The 11,809-nt window shown below is 47.9% G+C and overlaps 1 protein-coding gene across 4 annotated transcripts in view; it reads right to left on the reverse strand.

Annotated features, from left to right (window-relative positions):
• The window catches only part of MAST4 (microtubule associated serine/threonine kinase family member 4), a 478,500-nt gene extending 466,895 nt beyond the window's left edge, over positions 1-11,605 (reverse strand). For all 4 annotated transcript variants that reach the window (XM_060235887.1, XM_060235886.1, XM_060235884.1 and 1 more), the window contains exon 1: positions 11,518-11,605. The gene's annotated coding sequence lies outside the window, so the exon portion shown is untranslated. The remainder of the gene's footprint in view (positions 1-11,517) is intronic.
• Positions 11,606-11,809: the final 204 nt, after the last annotated feature.

Genomic DNA, 11,809 nt, shown 5'->3' on the forward strand with positions numbered 1-11,809 from the left:
ACACCTTCTCGCTGGTCCCCCCTGTTTTCACAGAGTTTGCCACGTCATGTTAATAATAATAATAATAATAATATTTTATTTTTATATCCCGCCCTCCCCGCCAGGCAGGCTCAGGGCGGCTAACAGACATGGGAGTCCCATGATTCACATAAAACAGCATAACAGACATGGGAGTCCCATGATTCACATAAAACAACATAACAGTTTAAATATCAGTTACAAATAAGTTATTTAAAATAAATAAAACATATAAAATAGGTGCTAAAATGTTGTAATCCTGATGTACACAAGATGGCTAAGTGTCTGCTCGTTAGTTAATCAGGTTCTGTCTCGAATGCCAACTGAAAAAGAAATGTTTTGCAAGCCCTGCGGAATTGGTTCAGGTCCCGCAGGGCTCGCACCATCTCTGGAAGGTCGTTCCACCAACGAGGGGCTATCACCAAGAAGGCCTGCTCCCTAGTAGCCTTCAACCTAACTTCTCTTGGCCCAGGGATTGTTAATAAGTTCTGGGAACCAGACCTCAGTGCTCTCCGGGGTACATATGGGGAGAGGCGGTCCTTTAGGTAGGCAGGTCCTCGGCCATATAGGGCTTTAAAGGTGATAACCAGCACCTTATAGCGAACACGGTAGACAACCGGCAGCCAATGCAGATTCCGCAGCCCAGGCCGTGCAGGCTCCCACCGTGGTAGTCCCTCCAACAGCCTGGCCGCCGCGTTCTGGACTACCTGGAGTCTCCGTGTTCGGTACAAGGGCAGCCCCATGTAGAGGGCATTGCAGTAGTCTAACCTCGAAGTGACCGTTGCGTGGATCACAGTTGCTAGGTCGGTGCGCTCCAAGAAGGGAGCCAACTGCCTCGCCCTCTTAAGATGAAAGAAGGCGGATCTAGCAGTGGCAGCTACCTGGGCCTCCATTGATAGGGAGGACTCCAGTAGCACTCCCAGGCTCTTGACTTTGCGCACCGGTACCAGTGGCGCACCGTCAAAGGCCGGTAAAGTAATCTCCCCTCCCGGTCCGCCGCGGCCCACGCAAAGGACCTCAGTCTTCGCCGGATTCAACTTCAGCCCGCTCAGCCTGAGCCAGTCAGCCACGGCTTGTAGTGCCCGGTCCAAATTTGCAGGGACATCACCAGCCCGGTCGCCCATCAGTAGATAGAGCTGGGTGTCATCTGCATATTGATGGCAGCCCAGCCCATACCTCCGTGCAATCTGGGCAAGGGGGCGCATAAAGATGCTAAACAGCATCGGGGAGAGGACTGCTCCCTGAGGCACTCCACAATGAAGTGGGTACCTCTGAGACAGTTCCCCCCCAATTGCCACCCTTTGTCCCCGACCCTCAAGAAAGGAGGAGAGCCACTGTAGGGCTAGCCCCCGAATTCCTGCGTCGGCGAGGCGGCGGGTCAGCAGCCGGTGGTCGACCATATCGAACGCAGCCGATAGGTCTAACAACAGCAATACCGCCGAGCCGCCTCGATCCAGTTGTTGTCGGAGGTCATCCATGAGGGCGACCAGGACTGTTTCTGTCCCATGGCCAGGGCGGAAGCCGGACTGGCATGGGTCTAGGACGGAAGCGTCCTCCAGAAATTCCTGTAACTGCACCGCCACGGCCCTCTCGATAATTTTGCCTAAAAAGGGCAAATGTTGCGAACGAATGTCCGGCGGTATAACTGAATGGGCAGGTTGGGCTCACCAACCTCGCCAGCCAAGAGAAGGAAAACTCTAACATCAAGCCCGGGCAGACAGAGCTCGTTAATGTAACATCTACCACCTGGAGGACTCGCTGCCGGCGTCCAGGCTTACTGGGCCATGGCAGATGACCCCATGGTGAAAGGGTGGAACCAGTACTGCGCACACTGCGCTTCACCTAAAAATTCCTCTGCGCAGGCCTGAAAGGTATCCACATCCACAACCCATAACATACCAAGTCCTGCAGTGATGGGCAAGGGGCGAAACGGCAGGTGGAAGATGCCACTGGAAGCCGCAGTCCCGATCCTACATGTAGGCGGTTCAGGGTATTGATCGCCTGATGCTGACCCGGAGATGAAAGCATTTTTCGGCAGCACCCTGAACGACCAAGCAGCCTTATTTGGGGACAGCACTGCTTGCTCCATATGGAGAGGAGCCTAGAAAAGGTGGCCTAAACAAAGCTCGTCTCCTCCCCCCGCCCCAGTTGGCTAGCCGCGGTCAACGGGCATCCTTACTTGCGGTTGAAAAATAACAACAAAGAAAAGGCATGCACCTGCCTCACAAAGTGTGCAAAGACTAAAGCTTGCGTGTTGGAACATCAGAACCATGCTTGACACAGTAGACAGTGGTCGCCCTGAACGACGCTCTGCTCTAGTTGCCCACGAACTTCTCAGGCTGAATATCGACATAGCAGCTCTCAGTGAGGTCCGTTTCCCTGAGGAAGGTAGTCTACAAGAACACGGTGCTGGCTATACCCTCTACTGGTCGGATAAGTCAAAGGCTGAGAGCCGCCTTTCTGGAGTTGGCTTCATGGTCAGGAACTCCATTGCCTCTAAACTCGAAAACCTGCCAACAGGTCACTCAGATCGCATCATATCTATGCGCCTTCACTTCAAAACAAGCAGCAATCAACACTCTTCAGTGTGTATGCTCCAACCCTTCAAGCAGATCCTGCAGAAAAGAACAAGTTCTATGCTGATCTACGTAACCTCATACGGAAGACCCCTACAGAGGACAAGGTGATCATCCTTGGTGACTTCAATGCCAGAGTAGGTAAAGACTAGGAAGCCTGGAAAGGAGTACTTGGCAAACACGGCATTGGCAACTGCAATGATAACGGGCACCTCCTGCTCGAATTCTGCACGGAGCATCAGCTCACCATTACCAACACTATCTTCCAGCAGAAGAACAGTCTGAAGACAACCTGGATGCACCCACGGTCCAAGCATTGGCACCTTATTGACTACATTCTGGTGCGCCACAGAGACCTTCGAGATGTCTTACACACCCAAGTAATGCCCAGTGCAGAATGTCATACGGATCATCGTCTTGTACGCTGCAATCTCCATCTTCACTTTAAATCTACACCCAGGAGAGGCAGTATCCCCCGGAGGAAGTTTCAGGTTGGCAGCCTTCAGTCAGCCGAAGTTAAAGCTGCCTTCCAGGCAAAACTCCAGTCAAGAATTGAGGACCCCAGTTGCCTCACAGATCCTTCTCCAGAAGCACTCTGGGAACACCTAAAAACTACCATCCTGTTGACCTCTGAAGAAGTCCTCGGGTTCTCCACAAGGAAGAACAAGGACTGGTTTGACGAGAACAATCAAGAGATCCAAGAATTACTGGCGAAAAAGAGATCTGCCTACCAAGCACATCTTGCTCAGCCCTCCTGTCCCAGGAAAAAAGCAACCTTTTGCGCTGTATGTAGCAACCTCCAGCGCAAGCTTTGAGACATTCAGAATGAGTGGTGGACCAAGCTTGCAGAGAGAACCCAGCTATGTGCAGACACTGGTGATTTAAGAGGGTTCTACGAAGCCCTGAAGGCAGTATATGGGCCATCATATCAGGCTCAGAGTCCCTTGCGTAGTGCAGACGGCCAAGTGCTCCTCACAGACAAGGCATCCATACTGAACCGGTGGTCGGAGTATTTTCAGGTTCTCTTCAGTGCCAATCGCGTAGTTCAAGATTCAGCAATCCACCTCACCCCACTTCAACCAGTGAAAACAGAGTTGGATGAGATCCCCACCCTAGAAGAGACTGTTAAAGCCATCAAGCAACTGAAAAGTGGCAAGGCAGCGGGAGTTGATGGAATTCCACCAGAGATCTGGAAGCATGGGGGCATAGTACTACATAGCACACTTCACAAAGTACTTGTCACCTGCTGGGAACAAGGCAAACTACCACAGGACTTTCGCGATGCAATCATCATCACCCTATACAAGAACAAAGGGGAAAAGTCAGACTGCTCCAACTACCGGGGGATAACCCTGCTCTCCATCGCAGGCAAAATCCTTGCTAGAATACTCCTGAACAGACTGGTGCCCACCACTGCAGAAGAACTCCTCCCAGAGAGCCAGTGCGGCTTCAGAGCTAACAGGAGCACCACCGACATGGTATTTGTTCTCAGGCAGCTCCAAGAGAAATGCAGGGAACAGAACAAGGGTCTATACGTGACTTTTGTCGACCTTACCAAAGCTTTGGATACCGTTAGCAGGAACGGCCTGTGGCAAATCTTGGAACGTTTAGGATGTCCCCCAAGGTTCCTCAGTATGGTCATCCAGCTACATGAAGACCAGAGAGGCCAAGTCAGACACTACAACAATCTCTCGGAGCCCTTCCCAATAGGCACAGGTGTAAAGCAAGGCTGTGTTCTCACGCCAACTCTCTTTACGATCTTCTTTAGCATGATGCTTCAAAGAGCCGCAGTAGATTTAGATGATGACGATGGTGTCTACATCCGCTATCGCACCGATGGCAGCCTGTTCAACCTGAGGCGACTAAAGGCCCACTCCAAGACAATGGAAAAACTTATCCGAGAGCTACTGTTTGCTGATGATGCTGCACTCGTCTCCCACTCGGTATCAGCTCTGCAGCATATGACGTCCTGCTTTGCAGAGGCTGCCAAGCTATTCGGCCTAGAAGTTAGTCTGAAGAAGACAGAAGTTCTCCACCAGCCTGCACCCCAGGAAGATTATCACCCTCCTTGCATCACTTTGGGTGAATCAGTTTTGAAGACAGTCCAGCAGTTCAGCTACCTGGGATGCATCATCTCTTCAGACGCCAAGATCGACAAGGAGATTGACAATAGACTGGCAAAGGCAAACCGTGCATTTGGCCGACTGCATAAAAGAGTGTGGAGCAACAAGCATCTGAAAAAAGGCACAAAGATCAATGTTTACAAAGCGGTTGTGATAACAACCCTCATCTATGGCTCCGAATCATGGGTTTTATACCGTCATCACCTGCGACTCCTTGAGCGCGTTCATCAGCGCTGCCTTCGCACCATCCTCAACATCCACTGGAGTGACTTTGTGACCAACACTGAAGTCCTCAAGCGGGCGGAGGTTACAAGCATCGAGCATTGTTGTTGAAGACGCAACTGCGCTGGGCAGGGCATATCTCCAGGATGGAAAACCACCACCTTCCCAAGATTGCCCTGTATGGTGAACTTTCCACCGGCCATCAAAATAGAGGGGCACCAAAGAAGAGGTACAAGGACTCCTTGAAGAAATCCCTTGGTACCTGTTGCATTAACTATCACCAGTGGTCTGACCTAGCCTCAGATCGCAAAGCATGGAGGCACACCATCCACCAGGCTGTCTCTTCCTTTGAGAACGCACGCATAGCTGGTCTTGAGGACAAAAGGAGATTGAGGAAGAATCGTACTGTGACAGCACCAACCCCAAATCAGACTTTTCCCTGCAGCCACTGTGGCCGGACCTGCCTGTCCCGCATTGGTCTTGTCAGCCACCAGCGAGCCTGCAGCAGACGTGGACTACTGCACCTTTCTTAAATCTTCGTTCGCAAAGTCAAGCCGAGAGAGAGGGGATGAGAAAGTAGTTGTGAATTTCCTGCATTGTGCAGGGGTTGGACCCTTGAAGTCCCTTCCAGCTCTGTTTCTAAGGTCAGCAAAGCTCCCAGACGAGCATGATTCCAGGGAATAAGCAAAACTGGGCTCTTCTTGACTATGTTTCAATAAAGGGGATACTGTTATAGCTTTAATTTTGAGAAAAGTTTGTGAATGGTTATTGTATTTATTGTTGGCTTGTAAAGTTTGTAATCTGTCTTGAATCTCTGTAACAAAAGCGGACTATACTATACATGAAAAAATCACATTTATTTACAGGGCTGCCCTGCATGAGCTACATGACTCCAAACGAGCATCCACGACATCAAGATCTCTCGGCTGGTCAAGGAGAAATGATACAGTATATTCACATAAAGTTACACATCTGGACCATATTTAGTAATTTCATCTGAGGACTTATCAGAACCTAGGTGTTTCTATAGCACAATTAATGTGGATGGACCTTACAAATTTCTCATGCACATAGCTTACAGACCAAAATGCAGCACAGGACAAAGCAGCTAATGGATAAGGGGGAGGGGGGGTTATATTTATATTTTTGCTGAAACATGGATTAAGAGTCCAGTGGCGCCTTTAAGACCAACCAACTTTTATTCAAGGTATGAGCTTTTGTGTGCACAGATATAAAGAAATGGAAAGAAACCACTCAAACTTATAGACAGAGGCCGAACAGCAAATTAGTATATAACATGATGATATTTTGATATGCAGAGACAAAACAGGAATAACAAATTAATATATAGGGTCAACAGATGTATGGATTTAATTAAAGGGAACAACCGCTAAAGCAATAAATATGTCAATATAGAAGATAAATGTGCAAGAGAATCCTTTCTAATTGAGGGAAGTTAACTGAGACTTCTCTTACACATTTATCGCCTTCTCTTACATCATATTATATGCTAATTTGCTGTTCAGCCTCTATTTATACATTTGAATGGTTTTCTTCCATTTCAATATATCTGAATAAATGTGTGTACACACAAAAACTCATAGCTTGAATAAAACCTCATTGGTCCTAAAGGTGCCCCTGGACTCTAACTTTATTCTGTTGCTTCAGATCAACATGAATATCCACCTGGATCTAGGAACCAGAGAATGAGTATAAATGGGCAGTTTTCACAGTAGAAGGTGGTAAGCAGTGGTGTACCACAGGTCTGGGTTCTCAGACTGGTGTTTTTTAACTTGTTCATTAATTATTTGGAATTGGGAGTAAATAGTGAAATGGATAAGTTTGCAGATGACACTAAATTGTTCAGGGCGGTGAAAACCAGGAAGAAGTGTGAGGCAGTGCACAAGAATCTGTTGAAGCTGGACAAGTGGACATCAAGGTGGCAAATTAGGTTCAATGTGGGCAAATACAAAGTAATGCACATGGGAGTCAAAATTCCCAACTATAAATATACATTAAGAACATAAGAACATAAGAGAAGCCAAGTTGGATCAGGCTAATTGCCCATCCAGTCCAACACTCTGTGTCACACAGTGGCCAAAACCCCCCGAAAACCCAGATGCTATCAGGGGGTCCATTGGTGGAACCAGGACACTAGAAGCCCTCCCACTATGCCCCCCAAAACACCAAGAATACAGAGCATCACACTGATGGGGTCCAAACTGGAGGTAACTGACCAGCCGAGAGATCTTGATGTCGTGGAAGATAACTCACTGAATATATAATGTCAGTGTGCATCTGCAATAAAAGAGGCAAATACCATGCTGGAGATTATTAGGAAGGCAATTGAAAACAAATCAGCCAGTATCATAATGTCCCTGTATAAACTGATGGTGCAGTCTCATTTGGAATACTGTGTACAGTTCTGGTTACTATACCTCAAGAAAGATATTATAGCATTGGGAAATGTGCAAAAAACGGTAACCAAAATGATTAAGGGGATGAAAAAGATTTGGGCTTCTTTAGCTAGGAAAAACAACAACTGAGGGGTAACATGATAGAGGTTTACAAAATTATGCATGGGATAGAGAAAGTAAAGAAGTACTTTCCCCCCTTTCTCACAATACAAGTACTCTTGGACACTCAATGAAACTGATGAGCAGTAGGTTTAGAACAGATTAAAGGAAGTACTTCACTCAAAGAGTAATTAACATGATGAATTCACTTCCACAGGAAGTAGTGGTAGCTACATGCATAGAAAAGTTCAACAGGGGACTGGATAAACATATGGAGCAGAGGTCCATTAGTGGCTATTAGCCACAATATACAGATGGGATAATATAACTAGGGCAGTGATGCTCTGTATCTTTGATGCATGTGGGAGGCCTTCTGGAGTTCTGTCCCCACTGATGGACCTCCTGATGACACCTAGGTGTTGACAACTGTGTGACACAGAGTGTTCAACTGGATGGGTCTTTGACCTGATCCAGCATAGCTTCTTTTATGTTATTATGCTCTTTGTTTAAATTTGAGAACTATAGCTAAAGACAGATGCCATTCTGTTCCACCTAAGCACATACCATTTTTATATGCTGCAGATTGCATTACAAATTCTTAATGCTCAAATTCAACCATGAGCAAATATGAAGGTTACATGACAGCAGAAGAACACAAGAAACCAAACTGCAAAGTGACCTGAAATAATTAGTACAGATCACAAAAAATTCGGAAATGGAAAGGTATAGATGAGGCAGTGAAGTTATAGCATCAGCAACAACTTGCTCCACAATTAAAACTAGAATCTGGATGTGTGCTTGTTATAAACATTCTAAATTAGGGTTTTTGTTTCTTAAGGCAAACCCCTGTCAAACAAAAGCAAAGCACCTAACATTTATTAGGTATCGCTAAGTTCCTTTGAAAGTTACACCACGTATGCTGAAGAAGAGTAGAACAAACTTTTTAGAACCACTGAAAACAGTGCAAACTGCCTACTCTGTTGGGACAATTGACCCACATATTCAAATATGAAGAGTCACAGAAGAAACACAGGTAATATTACTTAAGTATCAATTCTATGCTACTGTAATCTCTAGCAAGCAAAGATCACGTATTCTGTTCAGCACCAAAAATACCAAAAGCGGTGGTAATAATATTCACATTCCTTAGATTATATTTCTCTTATGAACATAGAAAAAGGTAGATCTGAACTAATAAACAGAATGTGAAGACATGCATCACCAGCATATCAGTTACTTTCAAAACCACTCATTAATCTATAAACTATGCTGTTTAGCTTTTCCAAGAAGATTAGTGCCAGTGATGTGAAGAGGACATAATATGTGTTTGACAGGAGGATTCATGTCACAACAGCTATACTACCCAGAACTGGGGAGGGGGCATGCTTAATATTTGTCTGCAAACAATATCCTTTTAACCCTAATTTTTGAAGAGTGAAAACTGTCTGTAGTCAGTCAATGATAAAGAAAACTCTCCACTCACTTAGAGCAACTCTCCATTAGCCTTACTTCATATGTTCTGGAATTGACTCCTAGCATTTAACAACACATGCCAGGGCTGAGTCTTAACACAAATTGGTTGCCTGACTATGTAAGTCCTGTTTGAGAAGAAAAAAGTTTTTAATATAGGTGTGTAACCTTGAGTACGACCTACTCCAGCAGCTCAAACACAGAGATTCTTTCTTCAGAGATGACAGAAGCCAGTTTGGTGAAAACCGAGGCAGCTTCCTTTAACAACCAAGATTACAGATACAGAGCTGCTTCCTCATAACTATAAATCACAGGTCTCCAAGAGTAACAACTATAATGTACAGTCAAGGAGTGAAGACAAAGAGGGGGCACTGGAATCATACCCACTGTCCCTGTTTCAGCCTTCACACATCAGGCCAAAAATGTGAACAGAGCTTATCCACACACCACTGTATACAGGCTTCCTCCATATGTCAGGAGCCCTGCAAAAGGCCAAGTTCACAACTGTGTGCCCCCAAGCCTTCACATCAAAACATTCAACTGAAGGTGCAGGAATCAGACCCATGAGCAGTGTTCCCTCTAAACTGAGTTAGCATGAGCTAGCTCACAGATTTTTAGCCTCCAGCTCACACATGTTTGTCTCAGCTCAGAAAGGATGACCCCAGAGCACAATAATTTACACAGTAGCTCACAACTTTAATACCAGTAACTCACAAAGTAGAATTTTTGCTCACAAGACTCTGCAGGTTAGAGGGAACACTGCCCATGAGACAGGTTCCTTATTCCTCCTGCACACATAAAGCCCCCCCTCACACAAATACATATATTTTTCATATTTCAGATCTGTAGTTTCTAAAAAAGAAATATATTCACAAAGGTATTTCCCCCTGAAGATTTGTTGTTCAGTCACACAGTCGAGTTCGACTCTTTGTGACCCCATGGACAAAGTCACGCCAGGCCCTCCTGTTTTCCACCATCCTCCGAAGTCTGATCAAATTCGTGTTTGTTACATTAGTAACACTGTCCAGCCATCTCATCTTTTGCCATCCCCTTCTTTTGCCTTCTGTCTTTCCTAGCATCAGGATCTTCTCCAGGGAGTGCTCCCTTCTCATTTGGTGGCCAAAGTATTTGAGGTTCAGCTTCAGCATCTGACATTCCAGTGAATAGTCTGGGCTGATTTCCCTTAGGACTGACTGAATTGATCTTCTTGCAGTCCAAGGGACTCTCAAGAGTCTTCTCCAGCACCACAGCTCAAAAGCATCTATTCTTCTGCGCTCGGCCTTCCTTATGGTCTAGTTCTCACAGCCATACATTACTATTGGGAATACCATTGCTTTAACTATATGGACTTTTGTTGGTAGGGTGATGCCTCTACTTTTTATTATACTGCCCAGATTCGCCATAGCCGTCCTCCCAAGGAGCAAACATATTTTAATTTCATGGCTGCAGTCACCATCTGCAGTGATCTTGGATCCCAGAAATGTGAAGTCTGTCACTACTTCCATGTCTTCCCCTTCTATTTGCCAACTTAATTCTAATTAAATTAGCCCAAATTCACAGTTGCCACTTAAAACTGTAGGTCTACAGGGATAAAAAAAAATAAAAGCAGTTTGAAATGTTTATGTACCAGCCTCCCAACATGTAGGCTTGCCAACCTCCAGGTGAAAGCTGAGGGTCTCCTGGAGTTACAGCTGAGCTTCAGACTACAAAAATCAGTTCTACTAGAGAACAGGGTTACTTCAGAAGATAGGCTCTATGGCATTACAGCCCCTGAGGCTTATCCCCTCTCCTCAAACCCTGCTGTCTCCTGGCTCTACTCCCAAATCTCCAAGGATTTCCCGACCTGGAATTGGCAAAGAGAAGGTAAAGACGAGAAGGGTTTTTTTTTTTAGTTCTTGTATTGGGTCTGGTTTTTTAAAGCCAAGCAGAGAGGTGAGTTTCCAGTCGCATCTTAACCTTCCTGTGCACAGGTCAGAGCTAAAAAGGGCTCTGAGCCCACAGCGCCCACTGGAGCGTCAGGGGGACTCCCCGCGTCCAACTCCGGGACACTAGACGCTCTTGCCGCAGGCCTCTCTGCCATTTCAGAGGCCGTCCTCATCAAAGCACGTTGCCAAGCGTGGCTGCTCACAACAGTCCACGCCCCCTCTCGGCTGAATAGTAGCCAGATCGGCCGCCCGAGGAAGAAGAAAGTCTGTCAGGAACAGCCCGAGGAGCGGCAGAAGCTGCTCGCACGCTGTCAGCCGCAGGGAAAGGGAAGGCGCCCACACATGCCCCACACAAACACCCCCCCGCCGCCAAGCAGCTCGCCAGAACCACACCCGCCAGTGCACACAACATCGGGCACGTTGCCCTGGGCGGCCACCTCCTGGCGAGCCGAAGGAAAGCCGAGCAAGGCTGGACGCCTCCCTCCAGTCCAGCCCCGACTGTGTCAGTCAGGCGAGGTCAGGGTCAGCCGCCCGCTTCCCGCCACAATTGGCTCGGGCTCGCTCCGGCGGAGGCGCCGGCAATCAGCCCCAGCCGCCCCCCCCCCCCCGGCCAAAGCCACAGCTCGGCTCGGCCACAAGCCCGGCGGGCGGGCGCCCCCTCGCTCACCTCCTCATCCTGCTCCTCCAACGAGGCATCGCTCTCGGGCCGAAAGTGGCCGCCACCGGTGGGGTCGTCCTCCCCCTCGCTGCCCCGCCGCTGCCCCTTGGCCGGGTCGCCGTCCACGTCCCCCTCCTGGAAGCCCGCAGCCGTTGCCGTCTCCACCGCCGCCCCCTGCCGCTCGGGGGTGCTGCGGCTGAGGGGGCCATCCCGGCTGAAGCTGCCGCCGAGTTGTTCGGCTCCGGCCGCGGGGGAGGCGGCGGCGGGGGCGCCAGCTGCTGCGGCGACGCCGCCTTCCTCG

Source organism: Heteronotia binoei, chromosome 4 (assembly GCF_032191835.1).
Source record: "Heteronotia binoei isolate CCM8104 ecotype False Entrance Well chromosome 4, APGP_CSIRO_Hbin_v1, whole genome shotgun sequence".
Lineage (NCBI taxonomy): Eukaryota > Metazoa > Chordata > Lepidosauria > Squamata > Gekkonidae > Heteronotia > Heteronotia binoei.